The sequence below is a fragment of the Eutrema salsugineum genome, unplaced genomic scaffold (assembly GCF_000478725.1).
Source record: "Eutrema salsugineum unplaced genomic scaffold, Eutsalg1_0 scaffold_4, whole genome shotgun sequence".
In the NCBI taxonomy this organism is placed as follows: domain Eukaryota; kingdom Viridiplantae; phylum Streptophyta; class Magnoliopsida; order Brassicales; family Brassicaceae; genus Eutrema; species Eutrema salsugineum.
The window spans coordinates 2,997,484-3,013,088 of record NW_006256686.1 but is presented as its reverse complement, the minus strand read 5'-3'; the positions used below and the strand labels follow the sequence as shown (position 1 = coordinate 3,013,088).

Genomic DNA, 15,605 nt, shown 5'->3' with positions numbered 1-15,605 from the left:
CAAGCGTCGGGGTGTCCGGCTTCTTCAGGTCGGCAATCATCGCAAGATTGCCCTTGATCTGCCCCAGATCGTTCTCATCATTTTTGGCCTTCTCGAGCTTGACCAAATCTTCCTCTACCTTGGCGAGGCGTTCCTGAAACTTAGCCGTAAGCTCTCGCCTCGCCTCCTTTTTTGCCCGCTTGACCTTGGCATCAAACAGAGCGTCCTTGGCTTCGATACGCCTCTTGCATCGCCACCTCGGCGCTTTTAGCTCTCCTTGCTTCCTCCAGGCGAATCACCAAGGCGGAAACTTTGTCGACGTCAGCGCGGAGAACTATCTTCTCCTCTTCCAACCTCGACACTCGGGTCATCGCCTCGGTGAGTTTCCCCTTCGCGGCCGCGGCTTCGTTTTGCGCCTCTTCCAGCTTCACCTTTGACGCCACGGTTTCATTTCGGGCCTCGTCCAAACGACATTCGACCTTAGACAGGTCCGCCTCATACTCGGCCATCAGGTCGTTAATGGCCGCGACAAACTGCAGAGAACAGACGTGCGTTAAACACCTCGTAAAATTTGCAAAAATAAAGGAAAGAAAATAGAACGTACCTTGGTACCGTGCTGTTCCATCGTGCCGTATGACCTCGGCCTCCTCAGCTTCTCCAGAGGAGGAAGACTCGTGTTCGCGTTATTTACACGCGAGAACATGACGGCAGAGGCGTTGGGGTCGTCAACGACCAACTTATGCGCGGCGGGTCCCCGGGCGTCGGTTTCCGCCTCTTCTTGGACGGCTCGTCCTTCTGAACGGCGACGCCCTTCCCCTTGTCAGTAGCCGAACGTTTTCGGCTAGAGTCATGCTTCTGAACAACCGAAGTCGGTGGCCTCGTCGACTTCGGGAGGGCCAGGATGGCGGTGTGCGAAGGAGTCTTACTCCGCGCCGCCGAGCCGTCCCCGGACACCTCGGGGATAATTTCGCCCGGTTCCACCTCGGGCGCTGCATCTTTATCAGCCGCCTCGGCAGTGTCTCCTTCTGCGGCTTGGACCATTACATCCCCTTCCTGGCTCGGCGGGTCGGGTTGAGGGATGGTCTCGGCTTGCGCTGAAACCGCCTCGGCTTGCGCTGGAACTGCCTCGGTATGCGCGCGAGCCGCCTCGGCAGCTCATCTAGCGGCCTCCTCTTCCTCGCGCCTCTTCCTTTCTCTGAGAGCGATTATTACTATCTTCTCCCGGGTATGTCTTGAAGAACTTGAGGACGAAGAGCTGACGGGGACTCCGGCAAGGATGGCTCGCGCTCTTTCTACTCTTTCGAGGGTGAAGTTCTTTCTCCAATTAACCTTCCGCGCCGAAAGAGAGTCTTGAACAGTAAAAAGGTCGTCGGGAATCGGGGGAAGAAAGCACCGAACTGCAAAACAAAGCAAAAAAGAAAAAAATTCAGAAAAGGAAGAGGATACCAAAAGCAGTTCCGAGCCGAGGCAGAGCTTCGGGTCGGCTACCAAGTGATCCCCAAGCGGTCTTGGTTCTTTGAACGTAATCCTCGCCGACCGACGCCTCGTTCACCAAGACGTAGAAAAAGCGTTCAGTCCAAAACTGATCCTTGCTGGGAAAACCGCCTATGATCCGTCGTTTCGCCTTGTTGGAAATATAGAATCTATTTCCCTTCGGGGCTTTCCTGATTTCCAGCAAGTCCAGCAGGTGATTCAGCTCGATATCGAGTCCGCATTCGGAGCTACGAACTAAGATGCCAATCATACGCCGTAATCCCCTCGGCATGATTTGCCCAATCGAGATCCCGTGTTTCCAGAGATATTCAAGGATCACTCCGGGGATTGGGAACCAGAGAAAGCAAAGCTCGAAGAACGCCTCGTACAGAGTGAAGTGATTCTCTGGAGGCTTGTCGGCTCGGTCGCTCTTCTCTGGAACGATGAACTCCACCGCCTCGGATATCCTGAAGCGATGCCTCAACGCCTAGAGCGACTCAAGGGAGCAAAGCGTAGAGCCAGGCGGGTCAGGCTTTTGTCTTTTAACTCGTGGCCCTCGCCCAGATGTGGAAGCGCCTCGAGACGCTATGAGACGTTCCAACTCACGCTTCGCCTCGAATAGGTCAAAGGGAAATGCCTCCTCCTCGGGTTAGACTGCGGCGCAGTTGATACCTTCATCAGGAATGGGATCCTGGGGACGGCTCGTCGAAACCGATGGCTCATCATCTGTAGAGTCGACATCTGACGGTTTTGCATGATTTGACGCCTCGTCAGATGAACGATTGGAAGGGCTCGGCGAAACGGATGCCTCGGAGGATTCTGTTGTACCTCTCGCCTCGGCATCTACACGGCTCGGCTCGTAGTGAAAGAGTGAATCCAACGAATCGTCGGAGTGGCTCGACATAACTTACGACTTGTACAAGAATTACAGCACGACTCGGCGAGCCTCTGCCGGAAAAAGATCTGGAACGGCGGAGACCTCGGAAACCCTAGCGGGAAAATAAATAAACTAGAGAGAGAAAGAAGAGAGAAGGGAGAGCTACCTTTAGTAAAAAAAGTGAGTCTGAAGATAATGAGGAAGAATGAAGGAGCTCACCCATTTATAGGAAAACCGAAGCGCGTGAATTCCGCGTAAACCTCGGGAAACCGTCCAAACAGCGCGTGGGATCCGCAGTGGAACGGCTAGACCGAACTGCGTCGGTCACACGCGCCAACAGATCATGAATTTTCTCTCGGAAGACCAACAGTTGTGATGCCCAATTTTTCAGCCGATATCTTACCAAAGTAAACGCCTCGTCGTTAACGAAACAGCTCGGCATTTACTCTCTCTTGAAACGCCTCGTCGTTAACGAAACGGCTCGGCATTTACTCTCTCTCGAAACGCCTCGTCGTTAACGAAACGGCTCGGCATTTACTCTCTCTTGAAACGCCTCGTCGTTAACGAAACGGCTCGGCATTTACTCTCTCTCGAAACGCCTAGTCGTTAACGAAACGGCTCGGCACGAATTTTCTCTCGAAATGCCTCGTCGTTAACGAAACGGCTCAGCATTTACTTTCTCTCAAAACGCCTCGTCGTTAACGAAACGGCTCGGCACGAATTTTCTCTCGAAACGCCTTGTCATTAACGAAACGGCTCGGCACAAACTTTCTCTCGAAACGCCTCGCCATTTATTCGGCTCGGTATAACCTTCTCAAATCGCCTCGTCACGGCTCATCATTACTAAACGAAATCGCATCGGCCCATTATTACCAAACGAGGTCGCCTCGTCCTTAACTTGCCTCGGCATCTTCGGTACCCTTTCGAAACACCTCGGCACCCTCGGCACTCCTTGGAAACACCTCGGCGTCTTCATTCCCAAAACACCTCATCTGGGCCTATGTCATAACAGCTTGACTCGATGGTTTATCCTACGGTCAGGAGTAATGGACCTCGTTACTCTCGCCTCCGAAACTGACGAGCAGTGGGGCTAACTGTTGGGGTCGGTTTTCACCCCACGCAGATAAAACCATCTCAAAATGACTAAGTATGGAAGAAAGATAAGTGGGAGAGCCGTGGTCACCAAATGGGAGAGCCGTTCTCACCAAGACAAGTGGGAGAGCCGTTCTCACCAAGACAAGTGGGAGAGCCGTTCTCACCAAGACAAGCGGGAGAGCCGCGATCACCAAGTGGGAGAGCCGTGACGATAGACCAGTAGGGAGAGCCGTATCGTAAGAAATGGGCCGAGCCCCATTCCAACATGCTTGGGCCGAGCCGCGCCTCGGTGAGGTGGACCAGATCATGTCTCGACCGAAATGGCAAGTGGGCCGAGCCGTGAAGAAATTAGATGGCCGAGCCGTGGCAAAGGAGAATGATGGGCCAAACCGTGGCCTTGGGAGACGAAGCCCATAAAAATCCTAGGCGAAATACAAAGGCGGTGAGCCGCACGAGGCGATAAGGAAATATTCCGAAAATCTCTCCCGAGATTCTCGGCTAGGCGGTTCAGAGAGTTAGTATAAATAGACGATGTATACAATTCATTCTGTAACTTTTGCAACCCTAAGCAATAAGAGCTAAACACTTTTACAGCAAGAAAAACTTTCTTTCGATCTTACTGTTTTTGGCGATAAACCCTAGAAGTTTCCGATCCCTTAGTTTTCCTTAAACAAATTTCTGGTTGTTTGAGTTTTGGCTCACACAATACTAATCATTAATCACACAAGACTTAATCAAACTCATCAATTTTGCTGTTCCAAATTCGATTTTTATGAAGCATGTAGAATCCAAATTTCAAAAATCTCAATTCCTCTTAAGCTAGGTGCTAAAATCAATTTTTAGATAACCTAAATGGATAATCTATCATTCTTAATCTATTTCTACCATCAATAAACAGAGATTTGGGATTTTTAAAAAAACCCTAAGTTATGAAATCAATTAAAAATGGCGAGTTTGAGGTTCATACCTTGCTGGAAAGAGAGATTTGATTGCAGAATTGGAATCAGCTTTGAAAAAGAGTGAGGTTTGAGCCAAAAATCTTTTAAAAAGCTTAAGAATTGAAAAATGTATTCTATCTCCTAAATCTCCAAATCTTTTGGAAGAGAAGAGAAGAAGGAGTTTTGATCCAAAAAGTTTGTTTCTTTTCTTTAAAAAGCGTTTTTGTAGCAAAAACGGAAAATTTCTAGAAATTTTTAAGTTTACGGGAACTTACCTTTCTTGTTTGCACATTAGGAAAGTTTAAAACTTACGGAGGAGCTTTTCGGATTTTACCGGGAACATTTCGGGAATCACCGGGAATCACCGGGAATCACCAGGTAACACCAGGTAAACACCAGGTAAACACCAGGCAACACCAGGAAAACACCAGGCAACACCGGGAATTACCAGGCAAACACCAGGCAACACCGAGAATACACCAGGCAACACCAGGAATCACCAGGCAAACACCAGGCAACACCGAAAAGCGGCAGAAATCCGCGGAATCACCTCAACGACCAACGGCCGCGGTCAGGAGACGCGCGACCGCGGTGGTCGAGTGCTCGGCCGCGGTCACATTCACGGTGCCGCGGTCGATGCTCCCTTGGCCGCAGGTCAGTCAGTCGCGACCGCGGCTCTTCCTCATGCGGCCTTTGTCCAACCTTCTCGTCTTTGCCGGGCCGAGCAGCTAAAAACCTACCTTTTTCTTCTTGGTTTTCTTAATTTTCTGATTTTTTTTGTGTTTTTGTTTTATAAAATACCTAAAACTTAAAAAGAAAAAGAAAGTATAAATTGTAAAAAAAAAGGAAAAGAAAACTAAAAGAAAGAGTACCTAAATGGGTTGCCTCCCATTAAGCGCTTTTGTTTTAAGTCGTTTAGCTCGACGTAAGCATGAGGAATCAGGCTGATTTGAATGGCACTCCACTTGATGTGCCTTTATCACTTCCGGTCGCTGGAGGTTTTACTTCTTCTCCTTGAGGAGCCGTCTTCTTTCCTTTACTCTTCTTTCGAACTTTAATATTGTTTAAAACCCTTTTTGTGTTTTCGATCAGCTCCTGGATTTAGTCCTCACTAGTTTCTGTTGCATCTGGTGGAATGATGATCTTGATCTTTGCAAAAGCTTTCGGCTTCTCCTTCTCTTTCTCTTTTGGTATGTTTCCTTTGCTTGGAAAATCGTCTAAGATAGTCGGATAGTACTTTTTTCGATCCACATTGAGGAAAACAACATGTCGTTTTGCGTGATCGATTACTGCTCCTACTGTAGCTAGGAATGGTCTCCCGAAAATGAGTGGCCTCTCCTTGTCTTTATCCATTTCCAGGACTTGGAAATCTGCTGGAACGATTTTGTCTCCCACTAGAACTTGTAGATCATGAATTGCCCCTTTGGTATCTTTTTGAGATGAATCTCCAAAAATAACCTTAACCGTCGATGTCTTTAAGGTTTTAGTGCCCAATTTTTCGGCAAACGTCTTAGACATGATGTTGACATTGGCTCCGGAATCACACAAGCAGTCTGTAAACTTGATTCCTGAAATGAAACACTGGAAAACAAAACGTCCTGGATCATCGGCTTTGGTAAGCCTTTAAAACGGTGATCGTTCAGGTACCTTAAACGGTGGCTTCTTGGGATTGATATCCTTGTACAGTGGTACAAAGATTGGGGTTTCTTCTTTCTTTCCATTGGTTCCGGCCTCTTCTTCGGGCAATGTGGTTATGGCGTTGCAAAACTTCTTAGGGTTATCTTCAACTCTTCCTGGAAGTACTCCACTTTGCCTCTTCATAGAGTCGGCTGTTTGGGCGACTTGCACATCTAACTTTTTTACGTGCGAAGATAAAGATTCAAACTTACCATTCAGATCATTGTACATGCAGTACACTTTCACGTTCACGTCTTTAGATGCTTTTTCGTTCGTCATAACGAGCTGTTGGATTGACTGTTCAAGTCTACCGATTTGTGAAGCTAGCTGGTTCGTCGTGACTCCCTGCTGTCGTACAAATTGATTGTTAAAACCCGTACCTTGGTAGTTAAATGGCTGTCGTGGTTGATATGGTACTATTCCTCCAACGTTTCCACCTTGAAACTTGTTTTGAAAGGATTTTTGCTGAGGTGGGTAGTACTGGTCTTGAGGATTCTCCACATTTGGATTGCGGTAAGAGAGATTGTTGTAATTTGCATTCCGGAAGTTGTTGTTGAAGCTATTATTGGAGCGATTTTGATATGGCACCAGTGCTCCTACATAGTTCACATCTTCCTCTTGAAAGGCTTGATTAATGTGATCGATATCACTAGGTCCTTCATCTTCTGCGCCATTGTTGGTCTCACAAGCATGGATTGGGCGATTGTTACTCTTCAGAAGCTGGCTCACCATGTTCTTCAACTCGGTTATCTCCTTGTTGTCTGTTCCGGCTTGCTTCATTGATCGATCATATTCAGGACAGTCATTGCTATTGGCTTGAGCCAAATTTTCGATGAGAGCTCTTCCTTGGGTTATCATCTTTTGTCCAAAATCTCCATTGCTAGCTGTATCAAGTGAAAGTTTATATTTTGGTTGCAAACCTCGGTAAAATGTGCTCAGCAGGCTTGATCCATGAAATCCATGGTGAGGGCAATCACGTTCATACTCCTTAAAACGCTCCCAGGCTTCATAGAAAGATTCAGTTGGCCCTTGTTGAAAGTTTGAGATCTTTGTTCTCAACTGATTCGACCTTGACTTAGTGTAGAAGTGGTTTAGGAAAGCATTTCTGCATTCTTCCCAATTGGTAATCGATCCTGCAGGCAAAGATTTCAACCAACGGTGAGCTTTATCTGCTAATGAAAAAAGGAACAACTTACACTTTAAATAGTCTGGTGGAATTTGATTTGTTCTCATCATGCTGCAAATTTCTTCAAAGAGCTCGATATGGTCCATTGGGTGTTCAGAAGGAACTCCATGGAACTGGTTTTGCTTCACCAATGAGATGATTTGAGGCTTGACTTCAAACTCATTCCGGTTTGGAAATGGTACTTGAATTGCAGATCGATTCTGAAAATTTTGAGTAGGTCCATCAAAATCAGCTATGCGATGGTTCCTGGCTTGTCTTCGGTGTTGATTTGCTGGCGGAATGGGGCGGTGAATGCGTTCATTTGGCTGCATTGCTGGGTGGTCACCATCGGCTGCATTGATGGGTGGATCAAGGTCTTCACGTCCTTCTCTCTCTCGGTTCTGGTGGTTTCTTGGAGGAAACTCATCTTCCTCTCCATCTTGTCGAGCATGATCACCTCCACTGTGATCATTCTCTTCATTTTCCCCATGTTCGGACCCGTCTTGGTCCATATTTAAAGTTCGATTAATAGGATCTCCAGGCTGGTTGTCGTTGGCCATTCTTTGTGTTCGTCTAAGTCTTCGAAGTTGTCTTTCGTGTCTGTCTATCTCGTCTAGAATTGGAATGTTTTCTACAGGTATGCGCCTGGTATTCATGCAATTCAGAGAAAAACAAAAGAAGGGAAAGATAATTCAGCAAAACTTTAAGAAAGAACTAGAGATCAAGTGTCTATAACAGAAGTTAAAACAAGAAAAATAGCAAAAGGCAGCGAAACAAATCCCCGGCAACGGCGCCAAAAACTTGATGTCGTGTCAACTGCGTGAGGGAACAAGTTTTACCCTTAACAAAACAAATGAAAGCCGCAAGTGCACAGCTAATCAGTTATAGTATTTAGGGATCAAATCCACAGAGATTTGTGTGCCTGGTATTCTTCTACGGTTTTTAACTTTATGTCTAGACTAGATTGGTTTTTAAAGGTTGGTTGGTTTGATGTATTAAACTAAAACAAAAGAAAGCAAATAAATCTATCCTAAAAAGCAAGTAAAAAAATCGAATGAAAGGCAAATAGAACAAGTAAAATATCGAATGAAAGACTAATAAGGCAAGTAAAATATCGAATGAAATACTAGTAAAGTAAGTAAATAACAAACTAAGGAAATTGAAATGCAGGCCTAAATAAGCAAATAAAAATCGATGGAATTGTAAACTATGGCTAAAAACGCTGAGCTTTTAGGGACTCTAAGGGATCATAATCGGTTTTAACACTAGGGTAAATAGATTGGGATTGACGGATATCGATATATGGGTTCTAGAGCTAGAGTACGGCAGTATGACTACGTCACTGTCGTGATCATAACCAACTGTTTCTCGCAACCCTGACCAGTAGGTTTCCACTCTGGCCCTAGAAGGGAGAGAACGCAAGAGCTGCACAAGACTCGTCAATACTCACGATCTCGCCGCAGGTAGGTTTCCAGTCCTACGGAAAAATCGCCTGTTTCATTTTAGGGCTGATACTTAATGAAAACTTTTGCAACACTAACTATCTAGATCAGATACTAGGTGATCAATCAAGCATACATGCAATAAGAACAAGAATAAAAAGAGAACAGGTCGAAATCCCAGATCTATAAACCTAGATGTCTTAATCGATTATGAGAGCCCCTTCCGGGAACCCTAAGCCCAACTCGGGATCTACTCAGACATGGCTGAGGTCGACATCATCATTGGTTTTAATAAAAGTAATGAAAAACAGTAAAGAAAAGAGATAAAGAAAGCTTCTCTATTGAAGAACTCGGACTTGAACAATCTTCTACAAAAATCTCATATAAACGGCTAAAGAAAAAGGGTTTCTGTAAAGTATGAATGGCTCTCCCTAAAAACGACCTAAATGACATGTATTTATAGTCTCCAATACTCCATGGTCTCTAGGGTTCCGGAATTGAGGCTGAGAATGACTTTGGGCTTCAGATACATGGGCTTTAATTCGGAGATTGATTGCCGCGGTCGGGAGTGTTGTGACCGCGGGGATTGGCTGGTTGGCCGCGGTCGGGAAGCTTCTGACCGCGGGATATAGGTTGATCACCGCGGTCGCGTGACTTGCTGGCCGACTTCAAGTGGCTCCGGGGCTAATAGAATATCTTGAGATCCAACCGTTGGAATGTCTCCAAACCAAGTACATTTGAAAGCTGGTTGATTCTCCTATAAGTTGTCCAATTTTGAGGGTGATCAGACGGTGAAAAGGTCTTCGTCTCTCCATGAGAGTTCTGACGATCTGCATTTATTCAAAAGAGTCTTTTTGTTCCATTTTGTGCCTCTTTATCCCAAATTACCTGAAAAGTCTTTTAAAATCCGGAAACATAGAAATCCTTTGAAAACCTTTGAAAATGGAGTAAAAACACCTGTAAAAGATATAAAAGTGATCCATAAAAATGGTCAGAATCCGGTGTTATCTCACAACTTGATGTGGTGTTGTCTTGAGGGTTGTCAAGTTTTACCCTAAATGAAATCAATAGCCGCAAGTGCACAGCTGATCGATTGTAGTACTTAGGGATCGAATCCACAGGGAAGGAGGATATTTTCCTGCAAAAAGCCTTTGAAATAAGTATAAAGTAAGGAAATCTAGAACCAAAACGGTTTTGTGGGGGTTTGGTGGTGTGTTTAAAATGTAAAAATGAAATCTTAAAAGAAAATATGGGAATTAAATGAATTAATAACTAAACTTAACGAAAATGAATAAAAATGAGAAAAACGGATATTCTAAATGCTTAAATGAAAATCTACTAAAAAGGAAAGACAATATTGAACTAAAGCTTGAAATAAAAACGGTGTAAATCAATAGGAAAGAAGGCGTTGGGGTTCAGGGAAGTTTTCTCAGGGGTACGAACGATTCAAAACATTGCTAGAGAGTAAAATTGATAAGATCTTAGCTTAAACTTTTCGAACTGGAGTCACGGACGTATGAATACGCCACTGTCGTGATCATAGACAACTATCTCAACCCTGACCAGTAGGTTTCCACTCTGGCCCTGGAAAAGAAGAGATGCATTATGTTTAAGACTCGTCAGCATTGACAAATCGCCCATAGGTAGGTTTCCACTCCTATGTTTGTTTTGCTCTCCCAAACTAGATCTGATACCTGATGAACACTTTTGTGTCACCAAGCATCTGGATCAGATTGTAGTTCATGACGCTACTCTCATGCAGTAAAAACGAATTCAGAAGAAAAAGTTCTAAGATTCGGCTCAAAAGCTCATGGAATCCTCATCGAACATATAAATCCCCATCGAAAATCCCTTAATCCTAACAATTGAACTACTCATACATAATGAACGAAATCAAAAACATAGTATTAATAAGTAGAATAGAAACCGAAATTGAAAAAGAAAGAACAAGGGTAAGAGAACAAATCTCTCTCTCCCAAAAGCTAAAGCAAAAACAATAAAAGTATGAAGTAAAAATTCGGTAGTCTCTATTTTTTCGAGTAGGGTTCCTAAAACATGTATTTATAGTGCTCTGGACGTCACTTAGGGTTTCTCCAAATGAGGAAATCATTGTGGGCTTCAGAAATGGGCTTTTGGGCTCGGAGTTGGCTTGCCGCGGTCGGGAGTGCTGTGACCGCGGGGAATGAGTGGTTTGCCGCAGTCGGGATGCTTCTGACCGCGGGAAATGGCCTGTTGGCCGCAGGTGGAGTTGCTTGCCGGCTGGTTTACAGGACATTTTGCTCTTCGCGTATCTTTTGATTGAACGGTTAGATTGCTAAGCTGTAAAGTGTGCTGGAAAGCTGATACTTCCATCTTTAAGGTCTCCAAATTTGAGCTGGATCAGACGGTGAGAAGGCCTTCAATTAGGGGTGAACTTCTGACGGTTTGACTCTGAGCTGAAATCTGGTTTTCTTTCCATTTTGTTAAGTTTTTCCCTAAGTTACCTGAAAAGAGTCTTGGAACTAAAAATACTAGAAAAACGTGATAAAAGTACTTAAAAGCAATTAAAAACATAGAAAAAGTATTTCAAAACGATCCATAAAAGTGGTCAAAATACGGTGTTATCAACTCCCCCAGACTTAAACCTTTGTTTGTCCTCAAGCAAAGCAAAAGTCTAAACTGGTTAGGTGAAAACAAAAATAGGAAATTCACAATTCTCAGAGACATTAACTCCTAAACTAGAACCAAAGATAGTGCATCAATCCACAACTTAGTCTAGAAAATTCTCACCAAGACACAAAAGATACTAGTCCACTTTTTCCGTCATGCAAAACTTAAAAAATCTAAATCTTGATTCCAGTCAACTAGCTCTCTACATTCATTAAGTTCAATAGTGATTTCTCATTAAAGACATTATCCAGGGTAGACGGCGTTTGGCATTAAAGGACTGTTTAAGTGGTGGAGTTAAAGTGTTTCGGGTTACCTGAAGATCTGGAGGATGCAAGATAATATGCAAAACCGCAAGAGAGATAAGGACCTGTTGATGACCACAGTTTTTCAGTCACTTCTTCTTGCCAAATGTTGTTGCATAATCCTTCCTCCTTTGTTGTAAACAGCTGTTCCCCCAGACTTAGATTCTTTCCAGGAATCAGAAAACGATCTCCAAAACTCCATAAAATCAAACTCCAGTTGCCTTGGGACTTAAAATTCGAGCTCTCTAGACTCTCTAAGGCTTTTATTTCCTTTCTTTTCTTATTTTTGGATTTTTTTTTTTTTTTTTTTTAGAATAGGAAATGCCTTTTAAAGAGAGAGAGACTAGAGGACGAGATTGTACCAAAATTTGAGATTTTTCTAAGGCAAACTGAGCTTCCTCTTGTGTTGGATCCTTCCGGAAACTTTTCCGGCAAATCGCAGGTCTCTATCCTTGGTGACTGAAAACTGCGTCGTTCCTCTTTCTCTCCAACGTTTTTGCACTTATCTGCATGTAAGACAATAGAAAACAAGAGTGCATGTGGTTTGAAAGAGGATTGGTTAAGGTGGGGAACTAGCTAAAGATGAACTAGCCATTCAGGATCAACTGAGAGTGGTAAAAGGATAAAGGAGTCCTGAATGTATGATTCGTTTCCCTGGTCTAAAGCTTCAATGAGAAAATTGAGTCCAAATTAAGTCCAAATAAAACAGAGCTAGTGTATCCCTTCATCTAAATCGAAATCATTCAAATTCCTCTGGGGTACTTCGTTTCAAATGTGCTTAGCTACCGCCTAGTCTAGTCCTAAATCATGAATGAGCATGTCACTAGGAATAGTCTAAAGCACACAGTCAACTATCATTGATTTATGTTCACCATTCCCTTTAAAACGTATTTTGTTTTGAAAACCGATTTTGAAAAACTTTAAGGAAAATGCAAAAAGTGTAGATAATGCAAGACTCATGAAAGAAAAGTGGTTAGAAAAGGATGAAATCCTCCCCCAGACTTAAATCACACTGTCCTCAGTGTGAAACAAGTCGAGATTGGATGAGAAAAATGCATAGATAATCGAATTGGTAAGGACAAAGAGAACTTACCTGGATCCGGGATGCTGGTGGAGATGAACCGGATTCATTCGAAGAGGTTTGGGAAGGTGATTAGGGGGTGATGAAGGTGGTGGAGGGTGATGAATGAGGTGGAGGGTGATTGGTGAGGTGGAATGGGGTGAAGTGGGTGGTTTGGGGTTGGGTTTGATGTCAACGACCAAGTGCCGCGGACAGGGGTCGCGCGACCGCGGCAACCAAGTGTTTGGCCGCGGTCAGGATCACGCGACCGCGGTCGATGAGTAGTTTCCCGCGGTCAGAACGTCTGCGACCGCGGAGGCTTATTTCGCGGCCTCTTCCTGCTTCTCCTTGGTTCCTGCTGGGCCGAGCAGTCAGGTACCATCCTTCTTTTTGGTTTTTTTCGGGTTTTTTGATTTTTTGGTTTTTTTGTTTTATAAGAAACACCTGAAATTAAGAAAAAGAAAAAGATCAAAAGAAAAAGAAAGAAAAATCCTAAAGAAAACAATACCTAAATGGGTTGCCTCCCATTAAGCGCTTCTGTTTTAAGTCGTTTAGCTCGACTTTTGGTGTTGGACGTGACTTATTCCAATGAAGAAGACCTTGTCCTGAGACAAGTCTTTTTCGACATCTCCTTGCTTTGCCTAGCAGGTTCTTCGTCACTCCAAAGTTCTTCTTCAAACTCTTCTGTTGCAGAACGTTTTCCTGCTTTGCTGTTGTATGGAACAGCTTCTGTGAAGACATCTTTGTCGATATTAGCAAATGAAATCCTCCGGTTTGGCCAGTCCATTATAGCTCCGAAAGTTGCTAGAAAAGACCATCCGAGAATCACTGGATATGTTGCATCTCTCGTTTCGACAATGTAGAAGTCGACAGGCACTATGTAATCTCCTATTCTCAAAGGAATTTCATGAGCTATTCCTTGAGGTGTTGCATTGGAATCATCAGCTAGACTAATCTTTGCTCTAGTCCTGCGCAGGTGTTTAATACCAAGTCTCAAATCAATTGCCTTGGACATCATGTTAACACAAGCTCCAGAATCACATAGCACGTTTTTAAACATTTCTCCTCTAATAGAACAAGAGATAAGAAACTGACCTACACCTTCTATTTTATGAAGTGTTCGAACAGGTTTACCTCTTCTGGCATGATTGAACAAGTCTTCTATCTCAGGGATTGATTCTTTGCTCTCACAGAAGTAGTGGCCTATCATAAAGTCCTTGCAAGCTCTGGCAAACGTGATTTCTTCAGGCAAATTTCGAACCACATCATTGAATTCATCGAGCTTTTCCTTGCTGATTTTGTTGGTGTAGTGGCTGCAGTCTTCCGGCTTTTTGAGGTGAATTGAATAGATTGCAGCATCAGGTGATGTTCTGGGAAAAGTCAGACGTCTAGCCCTCCCAAAATAGGTTCTGATATCCTCCTTTGTCTCCTTGCTGTACCTAAAGAAAACTTGCAAACAACCAAGATGCCATATATCATCGAAACCTGTGTAAAGAGGGATCGATTTCACAAACTTGTTGAATTCAATGAGCCTTTCTCTGGAGATTGGTGCTCCTAATTCCACCATTTTGTCTGGATTCCCTCCTTCTATGAACAGACGATAGTCTTCATCTTCGAGGTAGTGCCCTTCATATTCATCCTCATATGCTAAAACTATGTTGCAAGGGAGTACCTCATTTTCTTCTTGAGATGTTTTGGAGCTGATAGCATACACCGTTTGCTCATGTAGAGGGGCTTTGACCATCCTAGCAGATGTATCAAATAAGCATTGACCTGTAGGAGTGGAAAAGGGCTGAAAGGTATCTGACGGAGCATTTGCAGCGGGTAGAGGTTTCACGACCGCGGGTGGGGAGGGTTTTGCCGCGGTCAGGAGGCTCACGACCGCGGCTGGAGGCTTGTTGGCCGCGGTCACGAGAGTTCTGACCGCGAGAAGAAGGCTCCGAGTTGTTTCCTTTGTTTCGTCTGCTCTTTTGCCATCTAAACTGATTTCTGCACATTCTAGCTCCGTTTCCTCCTTTTTTAAGGTAAGATCTTCGATGAGAAGCGTCGAACCGTTTGTTTCACATCCTTGCATAAGCTTTTCAACCTTCTCTTCGATTTCATCGAGGGCATAGACTACTTTGTCCACGGTTGAGTCTATTTCCTCTGTTTTGTCTTGAACCTTGTGTACTCCATCCTAAATCTCTTCCATGTAGGAATAGGTTTGGTTGTTATGGTCGTTAATAGTCTCTTCTGCTTCATCAAGTTTGATCTCTAAGGTGCGGATGTTCCCACTGGCTTTGCGAATGCGAACTTCGTTTTCTCCAACTCGTCCTTCGATTGCTTCTATCCTCTCCTTAATGGTTTCAGCACCCTTGTTTAGTTGAGTTTCGATGGTCTTGACTTGAGCTGAAAGATCTTCAAGCTTTCTGTTAAAGCGCATTGACAAGTCGTCAATTTTCTCGTGGATTGTGGATCTAGATCTCGCTTGAACGTCGAGTAGGTGCAAGACCGCCACTTCTAGTGTTTTCAATCAGTGAATGAGTTGGACGTTTTCATCTTGGTGAGGCAAACGACGAGCGGGTTGTTCAGGGTTGGCCATTGGAGATGCGCAGGGCTCCTTCTGGAACGTTCTGTGTCTGGTGGCTTGAGGAGTGTTATATAAACCTTCCTCATAGTGTATATTTCGATTTATAGGATCCATATCTTCTGAAATGGAAACAAAAAAACCGAAAAATGGAAAATTGCAGAAAAAGGGGTTTTAGAGTCGATTTACCAACCTTTCTCGGGGTTGCAGAAAAGAAAACGCGTGCTTTCCCCGGCAACAGCGCCAAAAACTTGATGTGGTGTTGTCGTGAGGGTTGTCAAGTTTTAACCTAAATGAAATCAATAGCCGCAAGTGCACAGCTGATCGATTGTAGTACTTTGGGATCGAATCCACGGGGAAAGAGGATCTTTTCCTGCAAAAA

The 15,605-nt window shown here is 44.2% G+C and overlaps 1 non-coding gene across 1 annotated transcript; it reads left to right on the top strand.

The window, feature by feature from the left end:
• Positions 1-6,994: 6,994 nt before the first annotated feature.
• Positions 6,995-7,100, top strand: LOC112084821. Its single transcript, XR_002898480.1, has one exon. It is a non-coding gene; the product is annotated as a small nucleolar RNA R71 (small nucleolar RNA).
• The last annotated feature ends 8,505 nt before the right edge of the window (positions 7,101-15,605 follow it).